This window comes from Vombatus ursinus, unplaced genomic scaffold (assembly GCF_900497805.2).
Source record: "Vombatus ursinus unplaced genomic scaffold, bare-nosed wombat genome assembly UNPS02014962.1, whole genome shotgun sequence".
Taxonomy (NCBI): Eukaryota; Metazoa; Chordata; class Mammalia; order Diprotodontia; family Vombatidae; genus Vombatus; species Vombatus ursinus.
Genome location: NW_020954740.1, coordinates 1,323,054 through 1,340,103, shown reverse-complemented (window position 1 = coordinate 1,340,103; position 17,050 = coordinate 1,323,054). Strand labels below are relative to the sequence as shown.

The window sequence follows — 17,050 nt, the reverse complement described above, 5'->3', positions numbered from 1 at the left end:
TGTCAGAATTGGAAGGGAACAATCTGGTCCAACCTTTTCATTTTCAAAATGAGGAAACTAAGGCTGTGAGCAAACTTCGAATGCTACCATACATTTAGAGTTGTAAGAAATATCTAAAGACATTTAAACTTCTCTTTTATGAAATTATGAAATGGAGGCCCAGAAAGGTTAACTGACTTGTCAAAGGGAGGGTCGCAGACAGAGTTAGTATTTGAGTTCATGGCTCTTAACTTTCATCAAAGGTATCTTTCCAGTATCCCTTGACTAGCTTCATCAAGTCATATTAAAGAAAGTGAAAGTAAGCCCTTGTATCTGGATGGTAGAGAGAACAGAAGGAACTAAAAATACAAAGACTGGAAAGGTGGGAAGAGCCAGGTTATAAAGAACATTAAATGTCACATGGAAAACTTTATATTAGACCATAGCTACCAAGGGTGAAACATGGTCAGAAAAATCACCCTTGCAGCTGAGTAGGACATAATACTCCATCTTTCATCTCCACACCCTTTGTACTGCTTATCTCCCTGCCTGGAATGTTATGCCCTCTCACCAATTCCTCTTAGGTCTCCCTAGTTTTCCTCCAGCTTCAGCTTAAGTCCCACCTTCCCTGGTGTTCCCCTCTTGCCTGTAACCATCCCCTCAATCCCCACCCCCCATCCCTAATGCTGAGCTAGCTCTTTTCCTAGATGACCTACCTATTCTGTATATATTTTGTGTTAGATAGCTATTTACAAGTTTTCTCCTGAATTAGACTGTAAAATTCTTGAGGGAAGGAACTGTTTTTTCCCTTACTTTGTATTCCCAGCGCTTCAAAGTATCTGGCACATGCACAGTAGGTCCTGAAAAAATGCATACTCACTGACTAGAAATGGAAGGGTGCAAACGGACTATTACCACCTTATTCCAAGAGAACTCACACATTTAAGGTAATTTTACAGAGAATAAATGTTATCTTTTTCTAGATATAGTTTCCAAAACAAAATAAATGTACTTAAAGAGTTCTCTGTAACAGGATTCTGCACTACCTTTATAACAGCCTTTTAAAATATTTCATCTGGTGCTTCAGATGTTCCTACCAGAATAAAGAGATCACCTAACACTTCTTTTGAAATCAAGTCTTTGGGTGACCCACAACTTTAATTATTCAAAGACTAGCATTCCATGAGTTTCAGCCACTCAGCCATAACCAGAAGAATAATGGTCATAAAGCATAAAACAGGGAGAGGTATGTCATTTTCATAAAGGACATACAGTTAAAAAAAAAAAAAAAGACTCCAAATGGAAAAGGGATGGAAGCCTTTAGAAATAATAGCTCAAATTTTTACAGTACTTCAAGGTTTGCAAACTAATTCATACATTATCACATCTGATACTCAAAACAATAGATAGATGTTTTTATTATTCCACTTTACAGATCAGGGAACTAAGGTTAAATGACTCTGTCCAAGGGGAAAACAGGAGCAAATGACTGAGAGGGAGGTTTTAACTGAAGTCTCCATGATTTCAAATCAGGTGTTCTATCCACCAAATCATGTTGCCTTTCTAACTAGTAAATAAATGATAAGATCCCGCAGTTTGCCCATGATACTGTGCTGATGACATCAAATTCTGAAACACTGCAGTGCCTCCTAAATGAAATAAAAATTAGCTGACTCATATAGTGCTTTAAGATGTGCAAAGCACACCCACACACCAATACATACATACATACATATACATCTATAAATATAAAAATCTCATTTAATTCTCACAATAATCCTGAGAAGTGTTATAGGTATTATTATCCCCATTTTATAGATGAAGGGGGCAAGTGGAAAGGAGTTAAGCATTTGTTGAATGCCTACTAGGAGCCAGGCACTGTGCTAGGTGGTTTACAAATATTTTCTCATTTGAGCCTCACAATTCACGAAGCTAGGGATTATTGTTGTTATAGCTGCTATTACTATTCCTATTTTACAACTAAGGAAACTAAGGCAGCCAGAGATTAAGTGACATAGGGTCACACAGTAAGTATATGAAGCTAGTTTGGAAGCCAGGTCTTCCTGACTCCAGGCCCAAAGTTCTATCTATTCTACCACCTAGAACTGAAGCTGAGAGAGGGTAAGTGACTTGCTCAAGGTCCTTCAGTCAATGAGCAATGGAAGTGGCATTTAAATCCAGGTCTTTTTCACTGAATGTCCAGTGTTCTATCCAATTATCCTAAGTTGCCTCGTGGAGAGGTGTTTAGCCTGATGTCTGTTGTCCAGACTACGGAATGGAGTTGGATGAAGAACCTATAAAGTTCTTGTATGCTGAATGACCACTAAAGACAGATGATGAGTTGGACCAAGAAGTGAACAAAAGAGAAATAACAAGTCAGATTACCCTTGAGAAACTGTAGTGTTTTTCAGTAATCTCAGCTTCTACCTAAAATAAAGGCTCATTTCATTAAACAGCAGCATGGAGGACCTGGTTTCAAATCCTGGTTTTATCCATTCAGAAAGTCATTTATCCTCTTTTCCCTTGTTTTCTCATATGTAAGGTAAGGTCGAGATGACTCTGAGGTTTCTTCTATGGTCCTATCAATAAAATTTCATTTATTATACTAAAGTCTCAGTATGGAACATTTAAAGTTTTTCATGCTAATTCCTGGCAGGAAGTTGGGGAGAAGGAACAAATCAAAAGGCAAAAGACTATTTATCAAATCAAAGAAGGGCTTTTCTAAGATTTTGACAATTATTTCTGAATTTTTTTAGCCACTTAACATATTATCATTTTAGCCACATAACAAAGTATCATTCATTTATTAGTCTTTTAATGAATACTTGTTTATTTAAGATGTTAAATTTTTGAAAAATCAAATTAAGGATGTTTACTCTGCTACTGTCTTTTTCATTACAAATTTCCTCATAGTCTATTACATTTAAGGTTGAGATTCATGTCCTCATATCAATTTCCAACTAAGTGTCTGAAGGCTTCTTTCGTTATGATGTCATTATGATATCATTATTATCATCATTATGATGATACCTCTTAAAGATCCTCTTAAATTCTGGGCCTACCTTTCATTAACGATTCTAAGGCCCACAACATGTTAGTGCTTGTCCAGCTCCAACACTATGGAAGTCTATAAGTCCCAAAGGAGGAGAAATTTTACTGAGTGAATAAAAAGCCTAAAGCTCCTAAACATCAACTGTTTAATTTCTTGATATAATTTTCTCCAAATATTAGCAATGCCTTCTATCAGTGCCTGGCACATAGCAGATACTTAATAAATGTTTACTAAATTTAATTAGTGCTGATATCTTTGGAAATTAGAAATGAAATTCTGGTAATTTTCACCCCTGAGACCTCAGTGAGCTTGTATGCCTTAACCTTATTCCAAGATTCTTCCATGATCTTTACTACTCCAAGTACAAGACTTGAGGAGAACTTGGTTCAGATGCCATCCATCTATACCTTACTTATATCCAAGTCACTTAATATTTCTGAATTTCCCCATCTGCAAAAAAGGGATAATTCCTTAACTACTTCATAAGGTGGATGTGAGGAAATTGCTTTATGGATCTTTAAATGGTACACAAACCTGATGTAATCTTTTTATCCAAGAAACTGAAGCCCCTTCAGAATACTTTTGAGAAGTGGTCCATCTTCTTGGTAAGAAGGGTTTGGAGGTTATGAATCTGGGGGTAATGTCTAGCTCATTTTTATATCTCCCACAGTACCCTGCCCTGCACATGTTTTTGTTTAGTTAAATCAGCACTGGTGAATGGGGGGGAGGGGGAAGGGGTGAGAATATTTAAAAAAAAAAATAAGGAGGCCTGAGAAAATAACTATAAGATTAAAAGCTGGAGGAAGACTTAAAAGAAAATCCAGGTCCAACCTCTTTATTTTACAGATGGAGAGAATGATGCTGATAAGGGAGAGGAAGTGATTTTTACCTAGATCACATGAAGCAAGAAACAGAGCTAAGAAATAATGATTCCCCTAACAGACACGTTATCGAGTTGTGGAGCAAAAAAAAAAAAATGACTGATGGAATTGATATTTGTAAGGGGCACATGTTTTCACCTTTTTATTTCCAATTTAACTTAGAAGATTTAAGAAACTGAATATAAATTACCCTTCTTCACTCTACTCCCCTGCTGTTATCCCTCTTTAGCTGCTTCCTTCACAATGGCCACTAAACATTCCCCAGTCTAGAGAGCATATTAAGTCACTAAGATAATCCAACAGTCTACAAAAGATCCTCAGATATCTAAGACTTCTTGGACAAAGTCAACCTATGTGGACAAAATGAAGCTTGGATGAAGGGAAAGAGGGTCTTGACTGCTAGAGCATAAGATCATACAATTAGATTTGGAAAAGACCTTAGGTCAGTTAGTCAAACCCCATTTTGCAGATGAAATAACTGAGACAGGTGCGGAGAAGTCAAGTGACTCTGTGAGAGAGCCAGGATAAAGAATGGAGGTCCTCTTAGTTCCAAATCCAGAGTTCTCTCTAGTGCACCGGATGACCTCCTTCTGCACCTGAGAAAGCAGACCGGTAGGGGGATTTCTACTTATGTGCTACCTAAAATAAATAAAGGAATAACACTGGGCATAACTGAAAAAGTAATATGCTTATCTTCAACTTACTAAACAGGTCCTTCAGAAGAACATACTCATTTAAGGCCCCTACAAACTAATCTAAGCACCTAGACCTTTTGAAATGTAAAATTATCCCCTATTTATACTAAGCAATACAAGACAGACAAAAATTATAATGATCCTTGCACCTGGAGAATGTCTGGTTTAGCAAACAGAAATCTGAGGTTTGAGGATCAGTAGTTTTATATTTATGAGTTTGAAAGGCAAGAAGACTAGTTTTCTCTTAGGCAGAGATTTTTTTTATTCTACTCTACTAGGTCAGAGATAATGGTCCTATGAGACCACAAATGCCTTTCAAAACTTGGGTAGAAATATCTAACTTTTCATAAATATATACCAGAAATGAGCACATTTTTACAAAGGAACTGTGACAACTTCTAGTCAGACTAAATAGTCTATGGTTCTCTCTTTTCTTTTACATCTGCAACAGAATACTGATAGCTTTGTGTCGTTCCTTGAAGTCATGAAGGTCAATAATGTGAATATTTCACTTTTAAGAGATTAAAGTGAAATCTGTTTTGGTTCAGTTTTTCACTTCACTACTAGTTCAGATGACTGGAGGTAGGTCTGAAGTCCAGTTTTCCCTGAATACAAAGAGTGGAGAAGTCAGGCCCCCCAAAATTTATTATTTTTTGGCACAGGCAAGTTTTCTGTTTTTGGGCATTTGACACATTGCTGCAGTATTCCTACAGTATTCTGTAGCATTAAAAAAAAAAAAAAAACCACACCGATGTTACCTTACCAGTATGAGGAAATTATATAAGAAAACTGACAAAATCTACAATCTTACCTAAGGGGGAGAAGGTAAAGGAAAGGAAGGTAAGAAAAATATAATGAAAACAAGATATATATATATATATATATATATATATATATATATATATATATATACACATCAATGACTGAAGAATACCCTAGTGAAATATGGTATATTAACAGAGTATTATCAAACTATTAAATAAGACAAATATGAAGAATACAAAGAACTAAGATGTGTGAAATGACATGGACCTAAGAATTAGAAAACACATAAACATGGGTTATGATTACATTTTAAAAATAACCAAAAAACATTTTTTATATGTACAAATAGAGAAAAAACTGGAAAGGGATATAGTACAAATAAGTTTCATTAAAGTTCATATTTTAAAAAATCAAAATGCAAGGATTTATTTAGATATTATGGGTTGTATTCCCCATTTTATGTGATAATTTCTATTTGTTGTGATTAAATTTATATTAGATTATTTGAGTAATTAAATATTATATTATATAATTAAATTTATACTAAAATTTTATTTTAAAAACCAATTAATCATGTCTTCCTATATAATTGTTGGTCACAACATTCAACCTCACCTAGTTTTATAGCTTAACATAGGTTATAATCTCAGTGTTGAAAGCTTTTGTTCCATCTAATTTTGAGAACAGCATGAGGGGTAAGAGCCACCTGTGATACTATGTTTGTAAGAGGTAGCCTTCTTTGTTCAACTGAAAAAGAACAAAGGACCACAAGTCAAGACACCTGGTTTCTAATACTGGCTCTGTCACTAGCTTCCTCAGTGACCTAAGAAAATTTATATGCAATGGGGGATAGGTTATACAAGGTAGAGTGTGACCCATCATGCAGGATACACAAAGGCCACCTCAGACCAGGCTGTATGAAGTCCTCAGGGACAGAGGTCTTTAAGAAATCTGCACTGATCCAAGAACCTCTGCCAGCTTGGTGAAAGAAACTCAAGGACACATTAAGCTGCCTCTGAAAGTACAAGTCTGTAAATGATCTTTAAGCCTTGAACCAGTCTTGTAAGTGCCAGGTCCTAAGCCATGGGTTGGGAAAAAGATGATAATGTGCATCAGTGGTCAAGGGGAGAATCCTCCTAGGGGTAAAATAGAAACCAAATCATGGCAGGTCAAGCCAAAGTTCATTGAGACTAGTCCATTTAATGGGGGAGGGAACAGGGTGAAAGGGCAGTCTCAAGCCAACAAAGTTAGTATAAAAATCAGGAAGAATGCTAAATGGAGTGAAGTTTTAAGTGCTAGTAAAATGATGGCTTATCTTATACAACTGCCTTGCTCAAGATTACGGTAATTTTTGTAATAATTGACACATTAGTCATTCTCTTCTCTTTGTTCCAAACCTGGACATCACTTGCTCTACATACTTCACCAAGCATGTCCATTTTGTGGCACAATACTTAGGACCATAATGGCTATCACTAAGGCAACTAGAATAGCTAACTGGATCTAAGAGCAAGCACGATTTTTGTACAAGAATGAAGATTAAAAGTTAGAAATAAGTGATAAATGTAAGATTCTGGGGGCCAACATCCAGGGGAAGGCAAGTTTCCAGAAGCAGGAGGCCAAGAAGGTAGAGGGGAACCTTGGACATGGTGACTAGAAAGGGAACTGTGGCAGAATTTGGTGGCTAGATATTGGTTTAACATTGATTTATCGAAAACTGATAACCTGTAGTGGGACCAGTTCTTTCTTGCTAATGGAATCTCTGAGATTTAAAGTCCTATGTCCTTCTACTTTTATTAAAAGGCTGTGGCACAATGGCAGCTGTAAAGATCCATCTAGCAAAAAAAAAATAAAAAAATAAAAATTTAAAAAATTAAAAAAAAAAAGATCCGTCTAGCACAGGGGTGGGGAACCTGTGGCCTCGAGGCCACATGTGACCTTCTAGGTCCTTGGGTACAGCCTTTTGACTGCGTCTAAGTTTTACAGAACAAATACTTTTATTAAGGGGATCTGTTCTGTGAAGTTTGGATTCAGTCAAAGGATAGCACTTGAGGACCTAGAGGGCCACGTGGCCTCTAGGCCATAGGTTCCCCACCCCTGATGTAGCAGTTCCAGTCCACAGACCTCAGAGTCAAAGTGGGATAATGATTCTCAGTTCATGGAGGGATGGTATGGTCTTCATTGGAAATCTGTCCTTTTCTGAAATTAGGATATTCCAGGAATTTCCTAGAGGCATCACCATAACAGCAACAATAACAATTAGCATTTATATAGTGCCTAATATGTGCCAGGCACTTTTATAGATATGATCTTATTTGATCCTCACAACTACCCTAGTTGGTGTTATTATTATCCCCATTTTTAAGCTGAGGAAAGTAAGGCAAATAGAGGTAAAGCGACTTGGAGATCAAACACTTAGTAAGCATCTCAAGCCAGACTTGAACTCAAGTTTTCCTGACTCCAGGCGCAGCACTTAATCCACTGTGTCATCTAGTTCCAAATAGTTCCTTTGGTTTATCACCAACTTCTGAAGCTACTCAGGCAGGGTAGGGCTTTTATGATTAAATGTCATAATAAAAACAAAAGCACTACAAAAAATACTTGCTTCAATACTTCATAGAGCTATAATTTCATTGGTGTGGATACTCTCTCTGCTATCATAGAGTCAAACACCTGTAACACCTTAATGGCTGATTTTTATGAACTTGTATGTCTGAGATAAAGCATCACCTGTTAGTGAGTCTTAATCTGAAACCTTCTTCCTTTATGGGATCTAAAAGAACTCATACTCTGCTGGCATAGCCTTTGAAAAATACATTGAGGCATTGGGGACAGTCTTAGTGGAGGACTAGATGACTGCAGGGGCTATTATGCTGCCATGTAAGATACTGTAATTGGCACAGTTTGCCTCAGTTGATAATAGTAAGCCTTACAGGATCATCATATTTGAAATATCTTGTGTACCCTGTGTATTTGTTGTGTTTTTTCTTTTTTTTTTCTTTTTTTTTTTTTTTGGTGAGGCAATCGGGGTTAAATGACTTGCCCAGGGTCACACGGCTAGTAAGTGTTAAGTGTATGAAGCTGGATTTGAACTCCAAGGCCAGAACTCTATTCACTGCACCACCTAACTGCCCCTGTATTCAAGTCATGATTTAACCTATAGTACACATAGATCAATATAATGGAAAACTTAGTTATAACAGTTTTATCATACTAGAAAATCATATGCCAGAGATTATTACATGGAGAAGCACTAAAATGTTGCACATTAAAAAGCTATATATCTCTTAGCTTAATACAGCTGGCTTTTTGAAGTAAGCCATTTAACAATACAATCAGACTTTATTCTTCAGTAATTAAGTGATTATGTTAGATGTTCTTTTTTTTTCTTTAAAATAAATTTTATTGGTATTTTTTGTTTTAACTTTTACATTTTCCAATGTATCCTTCCCAAGACCCAATCTCCCCCTGAAATCCCTCCTTTATAATAAAGAATAAAAAAGGGAGAGGAGGGAGAGAAGTATAGAGAAACTAACACACTGAAAAAGCGTGACATTGCTTGCATTGTTCCACACCCATAGTCTCCTACCTAAACAAAAGAACAGAGGGAGAAACTTATAACTCTTCCTTCAGAGCAAGTTTGGTCATTATAACTGCACAACACTCAGGTTTCAATTTTTAAAATTTCCATTTGTAATCACTGTGGCTACTGGTTATCCGGTTCTGGTCGTTTCACACTCTATCAGTTAATATGTCTTTCCCTGCTTCTTTATATTTACTATAATGTTTCTTATAGCACATAATATTCTATTACATTAATGGGAGCTATCTTTTTCAAATGAGGTTGTCTACTAATGCTTAGTTTCCATATCAAAAAGTCCTTTAGTACCAGAATCAGAATTATTAGCAAAAATAAATGTTTCCTGATTCATTAATTTTTAATGTGGTTTTAGGACCACTGTTGTGAAATCTTAAAAGAAATTATAGTATTTCAAGCAATACTGAGCTATGAACTATGCTTCTTGAGATACTGAATGGGGTGGTATAGGTAACTATTGCTTCTTCGCAACTCTTTGGTACCACTTATAATTATGCTGTTACCGGGAAAAAAAAACAAGTTATTCTTTTAAAATGTTCTGAATATAAATGCAGAAGCCAGAAAATAATTCCAATAGCTACATTTAAAAATTTATTTAAAGCAATCTTAACTAATGTATTGATGGTGCTATTATATATTATAATCTATAACCTAAAAACTACCAGCCCATCTCACCAGATAGTGAGAGCTAATGAACCTTCAATTTTTGTAGCTAAATAGTAAAAAGTTATTGAACAACATTTAATGTTCCTAAAACTTATAGCTTCCCCACCTACATGGTGGTAGTTTCCTGTTTTGATACTACATTCATGGGGCACAAAATGAAAAGGCTGAAATGAGAGTAACAGTTTACTTAAGGATGGGGAAAAGGTTGGATGGGGCAGAAGGGTTTGGTGAGTAGCATGGGACAAGGGATATACTTCCACTCCATGAGATTCTTAACCACTAACACTTTTCTTTTTTTCTAGAATTCACTTGCACATATGTGTGTGTGTAAAAGCAGAGAAAAAGAGAGAGGAAGAAAGAGCATGCCTATATCTAAATTTAACATCTGCAGATAACAAGAGTGCCTTATTTTAAATGCATATTGACATATGAAGTGAACCTACAACATAAAAATAAAGCTAATCTAATGCTGGTTAATAAAATATTATCTATATGTCACATAAATACAAAGGGCTTTATTTTTAAAGGGTCCTAAAAGGCTGTGCCTCAAAACATTTTATACCACTTTAAACTCTGCCAACGACATGAAGGACATCAAGAAAACATTTTTTATATTTTGCACTTTTGATTAATCAAATCAATTAACTAATATTTATTAAGTACATACTACTTTGTAATGTGTTATGATAGCCTATGCAAAGATGTAAAGAAGCAAATGATAGGATCTCCATCCTCACATGACTGATAATCTTAAAAAAAAAAAAACAACTCCACAGTTGTACAACATGGAGATATTGTAAAGGCGATTATGTTTCAGACTAGAATAAATGACTGATTTCCTGCCAACTCTGGGATTCTATTATTTCTTTTTCCCCCCTTTTTGGTGGTATTCGAAGGAAAACAATATTCAATTTATGACCCTATGATATCATCCAATCAACAGTCATTAAGCACCTACTTTATGCAAAGAATCCACAATTTTCTGAAAATGAGGTATGCCCAGCTCTTTTCAGCTCTTCCAAAAATGACACTGGAATTGAAAGATTTCAGTTTTTTAAGTAACTCTCCTTCATAAGTAGCCAGGAGAAATGAGGCAGTAAAAGTGACCAGAAACACAGATCACATATACCAAAGAATCCATTACAGAAGCTTATGTTTGTTTATCTATTAGAGGGGCTTAAGTTTGTATTATTTTGTTTTGCTCTTACCACTTCATCTCACAGAGTCTCCACCTTTAGAAACAAATGGTTCTTTATTTCAATGAGCATTTAATGTACATTATGGCTATTAGTACTTGGTGATCAAGTAAATGACACACTCTACCCTTCCCTACCCCGACCCAGGTAGCAAGAGGGTCAGATTATCCATTTATCAGCAAGTAGTCAGAGTAGACAAGCATTTCAATTTCAGTCTCCCTCTTCTGTGGATGCTTCATGGACGGCTGAGGGGAACACTTCAAAAATGAACCAGCTAAACAAACTTCCCAGCAGCACTTGACAGATCTACACCTATTCTTCCCATTTCCAAAGCAGTACAGAATTAATTACCAGTTCTATGGATCTATTGTAAGTATAATAGACTAAAGAGCTATCACAGACACATTTATTGTAAAAGCACAATCCCAAGAGTGTCTAGTAGAGGGCCAAAACGATTAACACAAATGCTTTGTCAGATCAAAGATAAAACCTGCACCGCCCAAATGAGGAATGAATTAGAACAGTGGGTTATCTTTCAAATTAACCAGGGCAGTTAGTGAGGAAAATTTCATGAAAGTGTAATTCTTAGCCTTTGTGAATCCACACAGCAGGCATTCTGCCAGCTGACAAGATGATGAAATTTTCATGCTTAAAAAAAGCCTTCTTCATTTCCCAATTTAGATTAGCTAGTGTTTCTCTCTCTTTTTGTGTGTCTATTTGCTCTTCTGCAGCAGAATTTAAAGGGGGGAGGGTCTATAGATCAATTTTTCACTGTAAAAAACGAATCTTAAGAAAAAAACCACTGTGAAAGCTCAGTGATGTAATTTTTAAACTGGCTTGTCATGATTTTCAAAAATATTAGTTCATACTGAACTATACATGGGGATCAACAAAGGCCAGCATATGACAAAAGCACTGTACTGAAAATCTCAGGAGTACAATAAATAATTTTTGATAGAGAATGTCACTTAACAAAAATATTAATAGTGTTTTTTTATGTATATGCTTAAAAACAATGGGAAATGGAAAAATAAGTCCTAAATAAATGTGAGATGAAGTACTATATTTGCCTGACATGCATAAAAAGGGAATGAACACAAAAGATTTTTAAGATATAGATTGATACCTATATGTACAGTAAAAGAAGAAAAAATTTTTCAGAGCTATTCTATTCCTTCAAATCATGATAACTTTCTTTCTGAACTAACTCCTCTACCAGTGCTGGGTTCCTGGCAATGTTCCATGGCTTACTACAGAATCTCAGCTAGCCTCAATTTTGACTGATCTTGTACTTTTTAAGGCCTTCAAAAAAAGTACCGTATCTGCTTGAAATACTTATCTTGGTCATTCTCTAAAATTCCTAAAGATCTTTCCTTTATCATTTAAATTCTGAATGTTTTATATTGACACAGATAAGACCAAAGTGGGCAAATGGCTTTCAAATCCAAAACAGCTTTTGGGTCAATCAATCAATCAATAAGTATTTATTAAGTACCTACTACATGCTTGGTACTGGACTAAGCCTGACAAAAAGACAAAGAAAAAATGAAACAGTTCAGTTTAGAGAAATACTGTCCTAATCTCAAAATAGTAGAAAACTCTTTCAGTAATTACTTTTACAGCTAAGTCAATCATATGGCACTTTGTGTCACTGCTTTTTACCTATACTTATTTATATTGCCTTTAGACTCTAGAAAAATTACATTACAATTTCATGATAGCAATCTGATGGCAAAGTATATTGTGTCAACATTACTATGGAATGACACATTTGGTAGGCTTTTAACATAGTAACAAAAGCAATCTGTTGTCATAAGGTGATGTCTACCATATTTCTTACCTTCTCTCCTCTCAAAAATAGTTTTAATAATAAAGAATGTTAATGATATTAATATATGAAGAACCTCAAAGCACTATATATACATGAGAGGTATTATAATTTCTATTAATTTAGCCCCTTATCACCTCTCACTTGCACTGCTAAAATAGCCTCCTAATTGGTCTTCCTGACTCCAGTCTTTCCTCTCTCCAATTTGTACTCTCCACAGCTATCAAACTGATTTCCTAAAGCACAGATCTGATTCTATCAGTCCTTGCTCAAGAGGCATCGGTGGTTCCTTATTGCCATGAGGTTCAAACAGAAACCCTCATCAGGCATCTAAAACTCTTCATACAAATGTGACTCAAGTCTATCTTTTCTGGAGTGTTTCCCAACTGGGAGTGGCCAGCTGGGTCCCCAGTAGGGCAATTACTACTACTCACAGATTATGAGATATCTTGTGAGGTTTCAGCCCTATGTGGACAGAGGGAGAGGAGGGACAGGAGGTAGGAAGAAAGGAAGGAAAGTTGCTTGGTTTGCCAGCTAAATGTCTTTCTTAAGGACCATGCCTTAATTGTTCCTGTTGTGGATAGAAACCCTGAGGGTCTTCCCCTCCCAGATTAATTTTTTTTTTTTGGACCAGGTAAAAGAGACCATTCTTTGCCTCATTTCTTACCTAGCTTTAATCACTGAATGGGTGTTGCTGCCTCAATCCAACTGAGACCCGGCCAAGGTCTCCTAATGCATCCAGGGCCATCTTCAGTCATCCTGATCTACATTTTGCCACTGGATCCAGATGGCTCCAAAGGAGAAAGTGAGGCTGGTGACTTTGCACAGCCCTCCCTCACTTTAATCCAATTCACTTACAAGGCATGGCATTACTTTCCTGATGTCATGGTCCTCTTCAAGAACAAAGGACAAACAACAACATCTTTCCTGGATGGCTAAATACAACATCCCCCCAAGTACTTTATACTCCAGTCACATTGGCTTAACTTTCTGTGCCCTGTACATGAGACACTGCTTAGAAAGCTCATCTTCTTCACCTCTGCCTCTTGGAACCACTTAAACTTACAGACCAAGTACAACAAGTTACAAGAGCATTTCCTGATAAACCCAGTTGTTAGTGTTCCTGCCTCCAACCCCCCGCAATATGTATGTACACGTACACATGTACACACATAGACACACACACATACACACAGACACACACAGTCACACACATCCCTGTGTACAGGGTGTACCTTCCCCCACAGAACATAAATTCCTTGAGGGCAAGGACTCAGTTTCACAATTGTACCTGGAATAGTGACTGGCACATCGAGGTGAAAGACAACTGTCAACTTTTCTATCACTGAAAACTGTTTATTTCTGATCCTTTGATTCTCTTTGTTATTGCTAATTTTTTAGCCATTAAAAAAAAAAATACTGATCAGCAAAGGCCAAAGGCCTCCCCAAAGGCCAGGGAGTCCTTAAGTAAAATATGAAGCTCATACATGATTCCTTGACAACAGTCTTCTAAAGATCTTGTAAGAAATCACATTAAAATTAATACCTGAAATGAGATTTGGGGACTATGGTCTTTTGCTTACTCATATTTTCCATTCTCCATGAGAAGAGATAATCAAGAATGATTATTTTCATGAACTGTTGTTTAGTCAATTAGTTGTATTTGACTCTTTGTGGCCTCATTTGGGGTTTTCCAGCCAGAGATCCTGGAGTAGTTTGCCATTTTCCTCTCCAGCTCATTTTACAGATGAGGAAACTGAGGTAAACAGGGTTAAGAGACTTGTCCAGGGTCAAATAGCTAGTAAGCATCTGAAGACAGATTTGAACTCACACTCCCCTGACTCCAAGGCCAGTACACCACTTTTTACAACCCTACTGCACTCATTCATAACCTGAAAGAGCTACAAAGAAAACATCTGAGTGGGAAGTTAGATTAAATGCCTTCCAAGTTTCAATCCAAGATTCCAAGAAGTGTCTAAGTACAAGGGTGGCATGATGAGCTACCTATGCTCTACCTATGTGTGTGTATATAGCCGGTATTATGGAGCCTATTATAGAAAGCACAGAATCTCAAAGAACCTACCAGGTATCAAATGGAGAAATAAAAATAGAGGTAGATGACATAGGAAGTCTATTAAAGGTTGGGTATGGATAAGAGAATGAAGCTTCAATTAATCAAGAAAGACATAAAGAAGCACCACCCTAAAGAGGTACCCATGAATTTTAAAAGTGCCCAAAGAGAAGGAGACCAGAGTGCCTGCCAAGAAAAAACACTTAGACTGCCTTTCATATCCAAATACAAAACCTGCAGAGAAATGAAGTACCTCTCTGTTCTGAAGACAACACAAAGACAAAAGTCTGAGACACTCCATTACTAGAACACAAGACAAATATCAGCAAGCAGGCACCAACTTCAGAGAGTTGCTGTCTTCTTAACCCTACAAGGTAATTCAGTTCAACCCTGAACTGTAGCAGAGACTTTGAGAAATTTTAGAGAGAGAACTGGATAGAAAAAGAGACAAGTAAAAAATGTTTATAAAGGAAGGGCCTGAGTCCATCCAGCCTTCCACACTGAATCTGGTGAGGTGTCTTGGCATGGATGAAAATAACAACTTTGGAGTAAGTGCTCCAGAAACCTATGAGAAGGAGCTAGTTTTTTTAATCTAGGTTACATGTTTCAAATACAAAACAGGAAATTGTTCCTGGGTTAGGAAAGAATTCTACATTTGCTGCAGACTTTGTTCTTACAGATCAAACTATTCTAACTCAATTTGTCCAAATGTTCTTTGTTTATTAGGAAAGAAAATGACAAATTTCTCCAAAAATTTCTGTTCTATAAAATTCATTGAAGAAGACTCTAATATTCTAAACATAGAGGATTCAAAAAATTTTATATAATGCAAGGTTATCTTCTCTTGTTCAGCAGGGCCCATACCTGGATAGTTGTAAAATTTACATCTAGTTGATTGGAAAAAATGAACATCTAAAATGTATGTGTTGAATACCAAAATAGAAAATGTGGTTCCTTAGATCAGGTGTCAAATTCAAGTAAAAATGGAGCCACTAAACTCTCGAAAAGGATCCCTGGGGACTGCATTCTGATTTAGAAAAGCACATACTGATAATATCTACACTATTTAATCTGGTTCTGCTGCACTTGGGAGCACTGTGGGCTACAAGTAGTCAACAGGCTGCATATACAATACCTCTGTCTTAGACAACTTTTACTCCTATCCTATTGTTCATAACAGAATAATGGATACAAGACTGAGCACTTAAATGTTTTAGATTTCATTATCCTCTTTAGACTTAATTAATGTTAGAAGAGAAAAACTTACCCCAATGTTTAGAAAATACAAATCGCTAACCAAGAATCATAATATGGTAGCTGTTTTTTCTTTCTCCAGATCAAAGACAAGAGTCATACTACTTTACAACGATGCGTAGAAGTATTTTTAAAATTGGGAGAGTGTTTTATACTGGCTAAAACTTAAATGACAGTTACATAATAAATCTAACCTTTTTTCTTTTCAATGTCTTGCCACAAAATTTTCTTTTTAAATGATAAGATAAAGTTAACTTCTAAGTACCATGACACTTAACTCTTAAAAGAACAACCAAATCTTTAAATAATGAAAAGTGCTCAAAGATGGAGATGAGACCTACTATTTCAACAATATAAGAAACTCTCAGATGGGGTTATGATGCAGGTCAGTCCCTTCACTGTAACTTTTTATCTATACAATTGCTTACAGCACTGAGATATTAAGGGTCAAAAAAACACTGTAGATGTCACAGATGAGACTTGAATCCACATCTCCCTAATTCTAAGGCCAACTCTCTATCTGCTATGCCACACTTCAAATAATCAACAGCTAAGGGGGAAAAAGGCAAAATTGAGGGGAAGTTTTGCTTCTGTTAAGTCTTGATGAGGGAAAAAAACCTATTTATATGAAACTTTTATCATGGGAGGGTTTTGTTTTTCTTTATACTTAAGAAAAAGCTTTCTGGTGGCTTACAAGAAATTTCTGCCATTTTCCAGTTAGTATTTCCCAACTTTAGAAATATTCTGTTTTAAAAACCAGACAAATTGCACCTAAATCCAAAAGATGTTTCCTTTGACTTCCTCCAAAAAACTACCATTTAAAATGTTTTGGAATACTGTATAAATAAAAAGTACTACAGATCAGCTTACTAGATAGCAACATGAGATTCTGTGATATTATTTATCCAAATGCCTATATATAACTCTGACTTTTTCTCAAATCAAGACTAAATGGGTCTTTCTTTCACATATTGAAGCGTTTCCTAATTGTATTTTCTTTTTTATTCAAAGCAAAAGTCTAAGTTTTTAAGAAAATTAATTTTCCTCATGAAATTGATGTTCTTC

At 36.0% G+C, this 17,050-nt stretch overlaps 1 protein-coding gene across 3 annotated transcripts in view; it reads right to left on the bottom strand.

Moving 5' to 3' along the window:
* Positions 1 to 17,050, bottom strand: part of POLA1 (DNA polymerase alpha 1, catalytic subunit) — a 330,831-nt gene that overhangs the window by 168,001 nt on the left and 145,780 nt on the right. The gene's annotated exons all lie outside the window — the stretch shown is intronic.